This window comes from Nyctereutes procyonoides, unplaced genomic scaffold (assembly GCF_905146905.1).
Source record: "Nyctereutes procyonoides isolate TBG_1078 unplaced genomic scaffold, NYPRO_anot_genome, whole genome shotgun sequence".
NCBI lineage: Eukaryota > Metazoa > Chordata > Mammalia > Carnivora > Canidae > Nyctereutes > Nyctereutes procyonoides.
The window spans coordinates 20,381,149-20,396,165 of NW_026575030.1; the positions used below are offsets into that span (position 1 = coordinate 20,381,149).

At 53.4% G+C, this 15,017-nt stretch overlaps 1 long non-coding RNA gene across 1 annotated transcript; it reads left to right on the forward strand.

Moving 5' to 3' along the window:
• Positions 1 to 139: 139 nt before the first annotated feature.
• Positions 140 to 8,585, forward strand: LOC129503897 (uncharacterized). Its single transcript, XR_008663255.1, has 3 exons — positions 140 to 1,223; positions 1,333 to 2,004; positions 7,166 to 8,585. It is a non-coding gene; the product is annotated as an uncharacterized LOC129503897 (long non-coding RNA).
• Positions 8,586 to 15,017: the final 6,432 nt, after the last annotated feature.

Sequence of the window (15,017 nt, forward strand, 5' to 3'; positions counted from 1 at the left end):
TTTGGTGCCTGCCTTCTGCCCGGGGTGTGATCCTGAGTCCCGGGATCGAGTCCCACGTCGGGCTCCCGGTGCATGGAGCCTGCTTCTCCCTCTGCCTGTGTCTCTGCCTCTCTCTCTCTCTGTATGTGTCTCTCATGGATAAATAAAATCTTTAAAAAATAAAAAAAATAATAAATTTTTAAAAGTATACTTGCATGTAGTTTGATGAGTTAAATAGTTCTGTAAGACTTGTTATGAAAAACAATGATCCCCCAAAAAAACCCAAAAAAACAATGATCTCTTGCCACTCAGACCCCGTTTCCAACTCCTCAGAGGCAACCACTTTCCACTTTTCCAGCTAATTCTTTGTCTATGGACTTCTCACTATGGAAGATGAGGGTTTAGCTCATTTTCCCCTCCCTGTCCCCACTGCACAACACACGTCCCATCCCCGCTTACTCCTAATTTAGTTATGTCGTAATTTTCTTTAGATCGACATTCACTGTTAATGTTTTTGTCTTTGTAAACTCTATTCACGGCCTCCGTAGTATACTACGATCACTGTTTCCTGTACAACACACTGTTTTTGCTGGAGTTAATAATCACTTTACTTTTCTCATTTGCTGAGTATTCCATGTACCTGTTAATAATTCAACCCTGACCACCCCCGTTTGTGTACAGGTCTCTAGTCAATGTGCTCATTACACCAGCTGCTCTCAAGGTTGCGTCGTGCTGGACGGACCCGTCCCTTGGTCGGCCTTCTGACCCACTCCCATCTGGACTAGTTCCCTTCCAGGCCTTGGCCACAGCTGCCGCCTTGGGCTCTTCCCTCATCAACTGCTAGACAGTCCCTTTGCTCCTCATTTTATTGGCTTCCGGCTGAGTCCCAGTCCTTCTTCTTTCTCAGTTTACAATCTTGTTTCGGCAGAGCACACCCTGAGTGGCTTCCTGAGACAGTGGCTAGGTGCGCAGAAGGCAAATTTTTGAGATCTTTCCTGAAAATGTTTCATGTTCCCACTTAATTGCTGCGGGTCAGACATCGCTGTCCTCAGAATTTGGAAGGTCCGGTTCCATCGTACTCTAACTTCCAGGGTCACTGCTGAGAAAGCTGATGCCATTCTGATTCGGGAGCCCTTCTCACGCAACCTTGATGTCACTGATTTTTAAAAAAATTGTTTTCATCCTCGAAACTCGTCTTCTCGTTGTCCCCAGTGAGCGGCCCTAGCAGCTCCAAGGATGAGCAGGTGGGTCCCTGGGGGGGTCGAGGCCCGCGGGGAGGATGTGTCGGGGTTGCCCGCCGCTGTGTAGTAAACTTCCCCGGAGGTTAAAGGCCTGAACAACAGTCATTTGCAGGGGCAGTTCCCAGGGGTCCGGGACCTGGGCACAGCTGGGCCGGGGGCCGCCCGCCCGCCGCCCGCAGCAACACGGAGCCAGCACCCCGGGCACGCACCCCACGAGGGCTGTGCTTCCAGGTGACTCAGCGGCGGCCGCCCTCGAGCGCCCCGACTGCGGCCTGGAGACCTCTGCCCGCAGCACGAGGGCCCTCCCGGCCTAGGCCCCTGGCGGCGGCCTCCCCGAACGAGGGCGACCTACCCGAAGCCACATACAGTCTGGGAGGTGACAGCCCTTCACCTTGCCAGGCCCTGTGGTGACAAGGGTTCCGAGGCCCGGCTGCCTCAGGGCGAGGGCATTGCCGGACAGACGCCAAGGGGCAGGGGCTCGGCGGCCCGCACCCAGAGCCGCCTCCCAGGCCGGGCAGCTGGTGACCAGCTGAGCTGGGCCCTGGGTGAGGCGAGGGCGGCGGCCGCAGGAGCTCCGCAGGGGACAGGCTGCCCCCGCCCCGCGACGCCAGGCAGGAAGGGCTTCCGGGAGCAGCAGCTGTGGACGGACACCCCACAGAGGAGTGGGCCGTAGCCCAGGTGCACCCGGAGGGGAGAGCATCCCGGGCCGCGGGAAGATGCCGAACGCCAGGTGTGGGAAGCATCGCAGTGGGTTCTGGAAGCTACCCAGCAGAGCCCGAGCAGGGTGAGCACAGGACCCGGTGGGGGGGGGACTGCTCCTGAAGGGCCTGCCCGCGCCCCGGGGAGCTGGTGCGTATCCTGGGGCTCTGGGGGGTGCTATCCTGGGACTCCGGGGGGGTGCTATCCTGGGGCTCCGGGGGGGTGCTAACCTGGGGCTCTGGGGGGTGCTATCCTGGGGCTCTGGGGGTGCTATCCTGGGACTCCGGGGGTGCTATCCTGGGGCTCTGGGGGGTGCGCATCCTGGAGCTCTGCAGAGTGCTATCCTGGGGCTCCAGGGGCTGGGCCTGGCTTCCGAGAGAGCCAGGCGAGCAGACTGGTGCTTTAGCAGCCCCTCGTCCAGGGGAGGCCAGGCCCGTGGGGGGCCTGATGTGAGTGAGGGGCCTCCAGGCCTGTTGGAGGCTGGCCTCCCTTTGCGGGGGAGTGGGGGGGAGCCAGTAGCAATGGGAGCCTGGGGGGAAGGTCAGGGTGGGGATGGCCACCACCCCTTTGGGTCCCGGTTTGGCCGCAGGAGGCCCTGTGGTGCGTCCTCCAGGCCTCTGGATGCCCCCCCGTTGTGGGAGCCCCCCGGCTCAGCTCCAGAGCCCGTAGAACCCTCCAGGGCTTTCTCAAATCCTCCCTCAGTCCCACTCCACGGTCAGACTCACCCCGCCCTCCTGAGGCCTGTGAAAGACCTTGAGGCCTTGACCTAACCTCACTCATCTGCCAGCAGCCTCGTCGCCTTCTCCTCTACGTGACCGCGGGCAAGTGCGTCACTCCTCAGTCACTTCTCCGAGGGGACGGGTTGGGGCTGCGGCGGCGGCTCCCCGGGTCCTGCGCCGGCCACCCTGAGGGCTGTGAGCCCCCGACCCCCGGGCCCTTCTCAGGCCTGCCCTGCGGAGCTGCAGGGGCTGCAGGGAGCTTGGCCCCCCCTCTGAAGCCTGCAGACCTTTTTTTGGAATTTGGTCTCTCCCAGGCCAGCACTCGGATCCTAGGATCTGGGTGTCCCGCCTGGATCCACCCGAACCCCAGGAGCCGCAGGGGGCCGGTCCTCCGGAGGGCACCCACCCCTGCTCTGGGCGTGCATCACAGGGGATCCTTAATCGGCACAGAAGCCTCCGTGCAACAGTTTGCCCAGCTCAGTGGTGACGCTCCTTCTTCGGTCTCCCCCGCATCCTCCAGGAAGCTGTAGACCAGAACAAGCTTCATTCTCGGGGCTCCTGGGTACAAGACTCACCTGGGTTTGTCCCACTTAACTTTCCTGCTCCGGCAGCGGGGGCTCAGGTCTCCAGGTGGGAAGGGGACCCCTTCCTTCCACCTCCTGCCCCTCAGACGAGGTCCGGCCCACCCCCAGAAGGGCTGAGGGCATTATGTAACCAGTCTTGACCAGACATTCTGGTTCCACAGGTACAGCCTGCAAGTTAAAAATTGTTCTAAAAATGCAGTGCGGCTGCCTAAACACACAGTCCTGGAGGAGGAGGAGGAGGAGGCCGGGGGCAGAGGCCGCGGTCAGTAGAAGGATGAAGGATGTGTTCTCCGTGGGGACTTTTGCCCCAAGCACTTTGACCCCAAGAGAACCCTCAGACTTGGGCGCCAGTGGCACATGCCTGCCACCTACAAATAGGTCGTGTGGCCTCGCCCCCTCCAGCTCCCCGCCCCTTCGTAATCCTACAAGCTCCCCACCCACCTCTGCCTGAATTGGGGTCTTGCTTTTCTGGGGTGTTTTTTTTTTTTTTTTTGAAAGTGTCCATACTTTGAGGCTCCTCTAACCTTCCTCTACTTCTTCTCTGGTCCCTTATTTGTTTTCTTCTTTTTCCGCCTTGCCTCTGCTCCCCTCTACGCACCAAGTAATGGGGAGGGGAATTCCTCTGTCCCCTCCTTAGGCTCTGGCCCTCTCCCTGAGCCTCGGGTCCTCCATCTGTGACCTTGGGGGAAGTTCCTCCATCTCTCAGCTGCTGTGCAACAGGAACCATCCATTGTCTTCTCTGCCTCATGAGATGGTTGTGAAAATCCAAAGAGGTGACACTGACTCCTGTACACATGTACATGGACTTTTTTAAAAAAGATTTTATTTATTCATGAGAGACAGAGAGAGAGAGGCAGAGACACAGGCAGAGGGAGAAGCAGGCTCCACGCAGGGAGCCCGACGTGGGACTTGATCCCAGGACCCCAGGATCATGCCTGAGACAAAGGCAGATGCTCAACCACTGAGCCACCCAGGTGCTCTAGTACATGGACTTTAAAACTTGCATTCTTTGGTTCATTTGTTACATATTTATTAAGCACTTACAATTTGCCAGGCACAGTGGTACGTTCTGGGGCATGTAATGAGGAATGAAAGACACCAGTGGGTGACGGCATCAGAATTACATGGAGGGCTTCAAAAAAGAGCCTCCCAACCTCCACGCAGACCTACAGAGGCAGGCTCTACAAGAGGGGGCCAGGGAGGGAGGGTGGGGGCCTGCCCCCCACCCCGCCCCCCTGGGCCTGGAAACCAGTGTGTCAGGAGGGAAGAAGCAGAGAGAGCCGAGGATGGAGAGCACTTTGGAAAGGAAGACTCCGCTCCCCAAGGTGGGGAAGAAGGCGAAGGAAGTTGGCTCAAGGGGGAAACAAGAGGGCCCTTTCACCTGCCTCTTGACTAGGTCTGCCCACGTACCTGTCTCCAGGCTGCCTAGCGACTGATAACCTGGGACAGAGTCTTTCAAAAAGTAAGGAAAAGAACCACAAAGGAAACACAGTAGCTCTAATCATTTCTTCATAACAGGTGGCTTTCTCCCCTCAGCTGGGATATTTCATAGGGGCTTTCGCTCATGGATCAGCCTTTCCCTATTTGTTTTGTCTAGAGAGTCCATTCTTCTTCTTTTTTTTAAAGATATTATTTTGGGATCCCTGGGTGGCGCAGCGGTTTAGTGCCTGCCTTTGGCCCAGGGCGCGATCCTGGAGACCCGGGATCGAATCCCACATCGGGCTCCCGGTGCATGGAGCCTGCTTCTCCCTCTGCCTGTGTTTCTGCCTCTCTCTCTCTCTCTCTCTCTCTCTCTCTGTGACTATCATAAATTAAAAAAAAAAAAGATCTTATTTTTTTTCAAGATTTATGTATTTATTTTGAGAGAGACGGGGGTGGGGGGAAGAGGGAGAGAATCTCAAGCAGACTCCCTGCTGAGCACCCACGACCCATGAAATCATGAACTGAGCCAAAACCAAGAGTCAGAGGCTTAACCAAGTGAGCCACCCAGGCACCCCAAGATCTTATTTTTAAATATTTTCTTTTTTTTTAATTTTTATTTATTTATGATAGTCACAGAGAGAGAGAGAGAGAGGCAGAGACACAGGCAGAGGGAGAAGCAGGCTCCATGCACCGGGAGCCCGATGTGGGATTCGATCCCGGGTCTCCAGGATCGTGCCCTGGGCCAAAGGCAGGCGCCAAACCGCTGCACCACTGAGGGATCCCCCCAAGATCTTATTTTTAAGCGATCTCTATACCCAATATGGGGCCCAAACTTACAGCCCCAAGATCAAGTCATGTGCTCCTCCAGTTGAGCCAGCCAGGCACCCCGAGAGTCCTTCTAAAAGGAGGCATATGTTTTCCACTTTGCTCTTGGTGTACGCATAAGTAAAAACAGTAAGATGTGTTTGTTTCTTTAAATATCAGTGATATTTATGCTGATGTTGATGAAGCAGTTATTAAGTCTTACTGCCTGGAAATTTATGCCCATTAAGAAATGAGCAGAGGAGCACCTGGGTGGCTCAGTCGGTTCAGGGCCTGCCTTTGGCTCAGGGCGTGATCTCAGGGTCCTGGGATCGAGCCCTTCATGTGGCTTCCTGCTCAGTGGGGAGTCTGCTTCTTCTCCTCCTCCCTCTGTTCTCTCTCTCTCTCTCTCTCTCTCTCTCTCTCTGTCTCACTCAAATAAATAAATAATCTTTAAAAAAAAAAAAGAAGAAAAGAAATGAGGAGAGAGATCCTTGGCTGGCTGGGTCGGTAGAGTATCTGACTCTTGATCGCGGAGTCATGAGTTCGAGCCCCATGCTAGGCACTTAAAAAATAAAATGAGCAGGAAAAAAAAAGACAAAAACCTAACATCTCCAACCTCGATAGTTTTTGTCCAAATTTTCTTTAGAAGAGTCCTTTAGGAATGATGACCTGATGTTCAGCAACGCCGTCATTCTACCACAGTATCTTTTTTCTTTCTGTTAAATTTAAGTTGAAATGAATATCTGTAATTTTGAAATGTTATCAGTGATTTTTTTGTGTTCCAGTTATTTGGGTAGCCAGTCACTATTGACTGGAAGAGCAGTGAATGAAACAGAAGTTCGGGGATCCCTGGGTGGCGCAGCGGTTTGGCGCCTGCCTTTGGCCCAGGGCGCGATCCTGGAGACCCGGGATCGAATCCCACATCGGGCTTCTGGTGCATGGAGCCTGCTTCTCCCTCTGCCTGTGTCTCTGCCTCTCTCTCTCTCTGTGACTATCATAAATAAATAAAAATTAAAAAAAAAAACAAAAGAATATACTTTAAAAAAAAAAAGAAAAAAAAAAAGAAACAGAAGTTCTGATGGAGTCTACACTCCAGCTGGAGACGGGTCACAAGCCCAATTCACCAGATGACACAGACCATGGTTAGTATGGGAGATAGTAATAAAATGCCATGAAGGGAAAACAAAAATTGGGGATGAAAAGGACGAGATGAGAGTCACTTAGATGGGGAGGGAATTTTAGGTAGGGGAGCCTGCAAGAACCCCCCAAAGATGTTTTTAGACTTTTCATCCCAGAAGATTTCAAAGATATGCAAAGGCAGAGAGAACAATGAAATGAGTTCCTATACATCACCTGGTTTCAACAATATTGACATTGTGCCAATTTAGTTTATCCAATTTTCTCCATCTTTTGTTTGTTTGGTCCTGGGGTTTTTAAAAGCAAATCTGAGATTTCACATGCATTTTCCTGTAAATGCTCCAGTAAGCATCTTAATTGTTAAGCTTATTTTTAAAATTACACATTTACTTGCTGTTACGTGCCCCCCCTTAACAACAGTGCCTTCACATCATCTTACAACCAGCCCATACTCTTATTCCCCAACTGACTCAGAAATATATTCTACATTTGGTTTTGAAACAGGATAACAAAAGTTAATTCTAAGTGAAGACATTCACTTTAATACTCTATTTTCCTCACTCTCCTCTGTATTTCCCAGGATTTAGCACAGAGTAAATGCTCCATGAATGTTTACTGTTCACTGAATCATCTGAATGAATGAAAGCGTTGTAGGCCTCATGATAGACACTTGCAGAGCTGAGCAGAGCGGGGAACCAAGGGGATCATTTCAGGAGGAGAAGAGAGCAGAGAAGTCAAGAAGTCGCATGTGGGACAGTTTGAGAAAGGGAAGGGGATGTGCTTCTTTGGCCAAAGATCACACTGTCAACACCCTTCAAACCCAGAAGAGATGTGACTAGGACAACGGACCAATAACCAGAGGGTTTAGAGGCAGAGATCCTGGCCTTAGCCCTGACTCTGAAGAGAAACCAGGCCGAGAGGGCCTGACAGGGAGCCCCTGAGCCCATAGAGGCAAACACCCTGTTTTAAAGAGGCATGCCAAAGAGATTGTGTATGCTTCAGACCAGCAGTTTATCTCCTATAATTTGGCCTAAGCAAATAATGACAAGTGAGAGCAAAGGTGAGTCCAAGGATTTTCATTACAGCATTGTTGATAAGGCCAAAAGCCGCAAAAAGCCTGCACAGCCGCAGGGGGATGGTTCCTAAGGCCTGAGTCACATGATGAAATGGTATGTAGTCCTTAAACGGCATGTGGAGACCTGCGTACTTACAGATTTGAAAAGGTGCTCGAGATACATATTGCACGAAAAGCCACATTTCCAAGCAGTGTGTTTGATGACATTTCATTTTGACTGTTTTATATCTAAGTATGAGACAAAAAATATATTGGTTAGCTCTGGTTGGTGGGCCTACAGATGATTTGTGTGTGTCTCTCTCTCTCTCTCTCTCTCTTTTTTTTTTTTTTTTTTGCTTATTTTTGAAAAATTTCCTGCAATAAATATAGCTGGTGCAGATAATAAACATGAAAAGAAAATCAGAATAAATAAGATCTACACTGTCCTCTAGGGATGGAGGTTAGTAGTGTGATCCGACAGGTGTAAATTGACTAAAGGGAAAAGCACTTGGGATTCCCAGGGAGCAATATTCCTAGGGGAGAAACCTCGGGCCCCAGGGATCCTCAGGGGGAACAGGGAACCCTCCTCAAACAGAGCAGGTGTTGAAACCCAGTCAACTAGCGCTAATCAGCTCCATTACCCTCAGCTCAAGGCATAGCCTGCCAGGTGTGGGGATAATGGGATTAAAAAAGCAAGATTGGTTCTAGGGCCACAGGTGGTGTCCGCAGGCACCAGCTCCGCGCCAGGCCTCCAGGCAAGTGCCAGCCCTTCCAGGCACTGGGGTATCTGACCCTTGTACTGAGGGCCTGGCTGGTTCCTGCGACTCGATCTCAGGGTCGTGAGTGCAAGCACCACGTTGGGTGTAGAGATTGCTAAGAAATAAATAAATGTATGGGTGCCTGGGTGGCTCAGGTGGTTGGATGTCTGCTTTCAGCTCAGGTCATGACTTCGGGGTCCTGGGATGGAATTCCACTTTGGGTTCCCCGCTCAGCGGGGAGGCTGCTTCTCCCTCTCATTCTCCCTCCGTGCTCTCCCCCCCTCTTTCTCAAATAAATCTTTATTAATAAATAAATCTTTAAATAAATTTAAAGAAAGAAATGTAAAATAAATTTTTTCTGTCTTAAAAAATATATATATATAACTAAAAATGTATACCGAGGAAGAAAAACGTGATTGATAAACCTGAACCCCTAAGATATTTTTTTTTAGTTAATTTTCCTTCTATACCGCAGCTCATATACATGGGCATATTGGCATCCCCCGTGGCCTGCCCATGGGATCCTGATCTCTTCGTTTACCGTCAAGAGCGCAGATTCCCCAGTTTCCAGGGAAAGGCCTCCTGGCCCCACTCCTTGGGCCCGGCTCCCCAGGCAGGGCTTGGACCCGCCCTGAGGACTGCGGCCTGCAGTGTAGATCCTGAAAACCCTCAAGGAACAAGACTCTCAACCGTGGACTGAATGCTCAGGAAACAACGCGTGGAGAAGAAAGGCACAGAGTTGAGATTAAGACCATAAAATTCCCTGTAATCATGTTTTCTTGTTTGTTAATGATTAATTAATTATCATTATATATAATAATTGATATTATTAATAACCGAGGCAGCACCCTCCACAAAGGGACGCCGTGACCACCTTCGTGGGGGCGCATCCTTCACTCACACAGCAGGTCCTGCGGGCTCCTCCTCGCAGCTGCCGAGAGACCATCGTGATTCTGCGTGGCTTTGCTGCTGGTGACCCGCAGGAAGGTCAGAGGTGTCCCTCTCACACAGCTCAGCCTGCTGCTCATTCTCTGACTTGGGAACAGGGTCCCCGGCTTGAGCACTGGGCCATTTGTGGGCCTCGCTCACATTGTGAGACCCTGGAGAGTCTCCGTGTCTGTCCTCCCCGTCCAGGATGGCAGAGCATGCAGGCTGACACAGAGCCCTCGATGGGCCCCACCTGGCGACCTACCCACTAAGCCCACTAAGCTAGCCTGAGGCCAGGGCCCACCTTCCTCAGCTTCCCTTACTTCCCCCAAGGCTACACTATGCAAAACATAAAATGTTTACTCCAATTCAGCCATTTGCCTCTGGTTTTGTTTTGTTTTAAAAGAAGTTATTTATTTATTCATGAGAGACACAGAGAGAGGGAGAGGCAGAGACACAGGCAGAGGGAGGAGCAGGCTCCCTGCAGGGAGCCCAACGTGGGACTCCATCCCGGACCCCCTGGGACCCCAGGATCACGCCCTGAGCCAAAGGCACACACTCATCTGCTGGGCCCCCAGGCGTCCCTTGCCTCTGGTTTATCACAATCCGCAAACTCCTTTCTAACTGGCTGCCGGCAACACACTCCATGGAGGTGCAAATTCTTTCACAAGTTGTTCTGATCAAAAACCTGAGGGTGGTTTCCTACTTCACTCAAAGTTAAGTCCTTTCCTTACAAGGGCATCTTCTGCTCCCCCGGCTCTGGCTCCGCAGGTTCCTCTAATAAAAGCATCCGGCAGGCTTCTGCCTCGGGGCCTTGGCCTGGCGGCCTCCTCCAGCTGGAAGGCTCTGCCCTCAGCTGCCCGTCTGGCCACGTCAAGCCTTTGCTCAAACGTCCGCTTCTCAGTGAGGCCCACTTTGTGCCCATGTGTGGCAGTGCAGCTGCTTCCCTCCAGCACCCCCATGCTGCCCTGTGCGCCTCCTTCTATTGCTCTCTCGCCTTCCAACAATCTACATAACGAGCTCGTTTATTACATCTGGTTTTTACCGTCCAGATGCCCCCCCCCCCGGGTGGGCAGGGACCTCGTCCCTCTTGTTCACTGATAGGTCTGAGTGTCTACGGCTCGGAGCAGGATAAGGTAAGGACCGACCTGAACAGGGGGTGCTTAGGGAGGAAGTTCCTGCGGGGAAGAGCGGGTGCACCTTTATGTGGGGCCAGAGGCAGAAGGAGGGAGGAAACTGCACACGGCCTGAGCTTCCAGTTTTGGGACCTGGAGCTCGTTCCCTGCCTGCTGTGCAGGGACAAGTGTCCGGAGGCGTCGGAGGGGACCAGGTGGTGTGCCCGCCCCACCCTAGCCCCGTCTGCGGCCCGTTAGGCCGGATCTCGGGGGACTTCCCGGACCGCCACCCAGCCCCCCCCCCCCCCCCCCCCCCCGCGCGGTTCTCTCTTGCTCATCCTTCTCTTGCTGAGCCCGGCTGGGCGGCCGCGTCTTAACCTGGAAGAAATGGGGTGAATTCAATGATGCCGTGAAAGTTCCCGAGACAGCTGGCACGTGGCGGGGAGAGCAAATGTTTTGTGGACCGAGGATGTGGGTTCGGGTCCCGCCTCTGCCGATTCCTCGCTGAGCCCTAACTTTGGAAACTTTTCTGCGCCAGAAGGATCCCCCAGGTTCCCCCCAGAACCGTGGGTGCGCTACACTGTCTGGCAAGGTGACTTCCCTCGGGGGATTCGGGTTTACAGGCGAGATGGGGAAATTGTCCTGGGTCATCAGGGTGGCCCTGATCTAATCACACGGCCCAGGGGCAGAGGATGTCCTGTGGCCAAGGGAAGAAGGCAGATGAGGCCCGAGGGGAGGGCGGGGAGCTTTGAAACCTAAAGGGAGCTCGGCCACCAAGGCTGCAGGCGGCTGGAGGAGGGGAGCTGCAAGGGGGGGGGGCAGCCCTTGGGGCCAGGCCTCCTGCCACCTAGCTGGACTTGGACGCAGATTCAGCTTCGAAATCTCCAGAAAGGAGCCCAGCCCTGCCACAGCTGACTTTGGTGTTGCGAAGCAGAGCAGGGGGTCAGCTGGTGCAGGCTGCGGCCTGTCCTGCCGTCTGCCCGGGGCGGGAGATAACGCTCGTGGGCCGAGCCGGTAACCTTGTGCTGCCCTGGGACGGAAACAACAGGAAGGGAGTGGTCGCAGTGAGCCTTGATTTTCTCAGCTATGGACCAGGGACCGGGATTATACTGTGCACGTGGCCGACCCGCTCCGGAGGTGCCGGGTGGCCTGGAGGGCTCCCTGGACAGGGCTGCCGGCTCCCCCAGCACTACTCTACCCCGCAGGAATCCCCGCCACCCTCAGCCTGGAGAGACGGGGAGCGCACCAGCTTCTCGGTGGGGACCAGACCTAGCTAGGTCTAGGAACAGGGGGGAAGCCCGGGGGGGGGGGGGGGGCTGAGCCGCCGAGCGGCTGCCTTCAGGTCAGGTCGTGACCCCAGGGTCCCAGGATCGAGTCCCGGGTCGGGCTCCCCGCATGGAGCCTGTGTCTCCCTCTGCCTGTCTCTCTGCTTCTCTCTTTCTCTCTGTGTCTCCCATGAATAAATAAATTAGTTAATTAAAAAAAATAAAAGTCACACAAGGCATCCAACTAGCTACACAAAAAAGTAAGCTCAAGTGCCAAACAGCCGCGCGTACCTCCACCCACCACTGGCCCTACCCCCAACACCAGCGGGCAGCTTTTAGGTTTTAGACAGGGGTCATGCCATCCTGTTTACTCTGGGCCAGAGGGACTTATCACAGAGCTAACCACGCTCTCCCAAGACAAAATAAAAACAACCACACTTCCAGATATTCATTGATTTATTTATTATTTATACCACACCTACTTCCAAAACCTAGGTGAGGTGGCTCACAGCAAAGGCCACACGTACAACAGAGCTATTCACAAGGGAATAAATGGCCTGTCAAAACCTTTCAAGATTTTCAGACTGTGGGAGTGTTTTTTTGTTTTGTTTTTTTTTAAGGACAGAAGAGGTCTGTGAGCTGAGGTACTTGAAAGGTCAGGCCTTGAGGGTAGATATTTAGGTGCGCCTGGTCGGGTTGAGTAGTTAAACCTGGAGCATCTGATGGAGTGCAGGGAGCAGGGGTAGGAGACAACAGCCATCATCAGCGGAGGACTCAAGGGGACATTTTATGCTCTCGGATGCGAGGCGTGCTGATGCGACGCTTGGAGCTACAGGCACTATCTTTTGGCCATGAGGCAAGTCACGCCCAACATGCTGAGGATGGCAGGAGGGAAGGAGCCTAGGTCCTTGAGGACAGAGTGGAGTCCCTGAACCAACCCTGGAGAGTCACCATCTCCGCCATCAGCCGATGAAATGTTTCTCTTGTTTAAGCCATCATGTTCTTTTAAAAATATATATATATATGTATTTATTCATGAGAGACATAGGAGAGAGAGAGAGGCAGAGACACAGGCAGAGGGAGAAGCAGGCTCCATGCAGGGAGCCCGACGTGGGACTCGATCCCAGGTCTCCAGGATCGCACCCAAGCCTTGAAAGCAGCGCAGACCTGCTGAGCCGCCCCGGATGCCCTAAGCCATTATGTCTGCTCCTTGCAGCTGGGTGCCTACACACGGACTAAATGAAAGCACCTCGTGGTGGGCCGCGGAAGATACAGTGAAGCACAAAGGTGGATGACTTGTTTTACCCAAATGGATCACAACCAGCTTCTTAGAAAACACCGTTGAGGAGGGTCTTGAAGGATGAGTAGGAGTTTACTAGGCAGGCAGGGGAAGGCAGGGCATGGCAGGCAGAGGGTAGCACGTGTAAATGGCATGGAGGCAGGAAGGAAGGTGCAGGCCAGAGGCGTCACTGAGAGGGCTGGGATGTGAGAAGGCATCTGGAGGACTGTGAGCCAGGGTAAGTGCGGACTTGTGGAGCAGGCAATAGGGAGCCAGTGTGGGCACCTGAGCCAGGCCTAGCCAAATATCCACAAGGAAGGGTGAGTGCTGAGGAGTCAAAGGGACCCAGACTGCGGAGAGGGAGCCAGATGCAGTACCAAGAATTTTTTTACCAAAGAATTATTCACCTTTGTTTTGGGCCTTCTCTGGGGACTGCTTGTTTGGTAGGAACCGGTCATCCCATTGGTGAGAACAGTCAGTCACACCAGCAACTCCTGGGAAAAACCTTATAAAGGTCAGGAACTCTCAAAACAAATGTGCCAGCTTTGCACACTGATGGTAACAGCTGATGAGGTTTATCTGAGGCATGATTATTGCTAATTGGGAAAGACCATACCAGGCACTAGCACTTGGAGCATCTGGCTAGACCCTTTGTGGAACACATGGAGAAACGGAGGCCTAAGGAGTGTGAGCCGACAGGCCACATGGCCACCTGGACGCACAGCAGGATTGGAACCTGGTTAGCCTGACCCTAGGACTACCGCTCAGCCCCACCATCCTCAACTCCAGTCGTAACTATAAGTGGCCACGGATCCAACAGAGAACAGACGAGAAAACCGGGCCCAACAGGATGACACAGCCCTGCCTTCCCTCAAACAAAAAGAAGACAGGACCAACGTTTGAAGCATATTAATAGGGCCTGTCCCCCAGAGTGAGGAAGTTAAAGATAAAATTCCTTCAGCCACACCGATTGCCTTTAAGAGTCTCTCAGAATTCCTAAGAAACTAAACTTTTATTGTAAAAACAACAACAACAACAAACAAGCTTTGAAGTTGTCTTAAGATAAAAAGTATTTTGTGGGCCAAGGCTGGTGAGGGAATGGCTTCCACGTATTTTGAAACAAACTTCGGAGAGCTCATCACACTTTGAAAGGCTTCTGCGTGAGACCACAGGCACGTTAGGCAGCACCCAGCCCAGAGAACATGCAGGGGCCTCGGTCTGTCAAGACTGGCTCGTGGTGCAAGGCCCTCGTGTGTGTGCGGGGCGGCGCAGGCCGGCTGGCTTTGGTCCCAACGTCGTCACCTACCAGCTGGAGGCAAGTCACCTACTCTCTCGGTGCTTTGGCTTCCTTCTCCATAAATGAGGATGGTAGCAGTCCCCAGCTCCCAAAGCTGCTGTGAAGACGAAGGGAGGGAGCTGGCGGTAAGGCCCAGAGCAATGGTTGCGCTTTGTTGGTGTTCCTTATCACCCGTTCTAGAAATCTCGGTGGGGAGAAAGAACCCAGCTGTATCTAGCTTGACTGGGCCTCCCCACTCACCGGCCCCTCCCCTGCTATTCCGTGTGGTCCTTGGACGACAGTGACGGTCACCTGGGAGCTGGTTACGGAGGCTGAATCCGAGGCCCGAACCCTTAGCCTACTGAGCTAGAATCTTCATTTTTAGCAAGATCCTCAAGAGGACTCAGGTGAGCATTCAAGTTTGAGGAGCACTGAGACAGGCCCCTGAAAGGAGTACTGAAGGCATCTCTAAGTGGAGGGCTTCGGCCTGTCTGCGGCAGGGATCTTCTGGCCCTCGGGTCTCCAGGCCGGGGCTTCTGGAGCTGCTGTGCTGTCTCCCTCCTGCCTGCTAGGGAGGCCTGTCCAGCCTGACCCCGGCTTTCTGCAAGTCTGTGTGGACGTGACTCCCCTTTCCCGTCCTCCGGCTTGAGTCCAACGGGGCGGGGTGGGGGGTGGGGGCACATGGGAGACCTTGGCCTTGCATTGCATTTGCCTGGAAGAGGGAATTGGTGCGCACCTTCTGTAGAACCTCTCGCTTA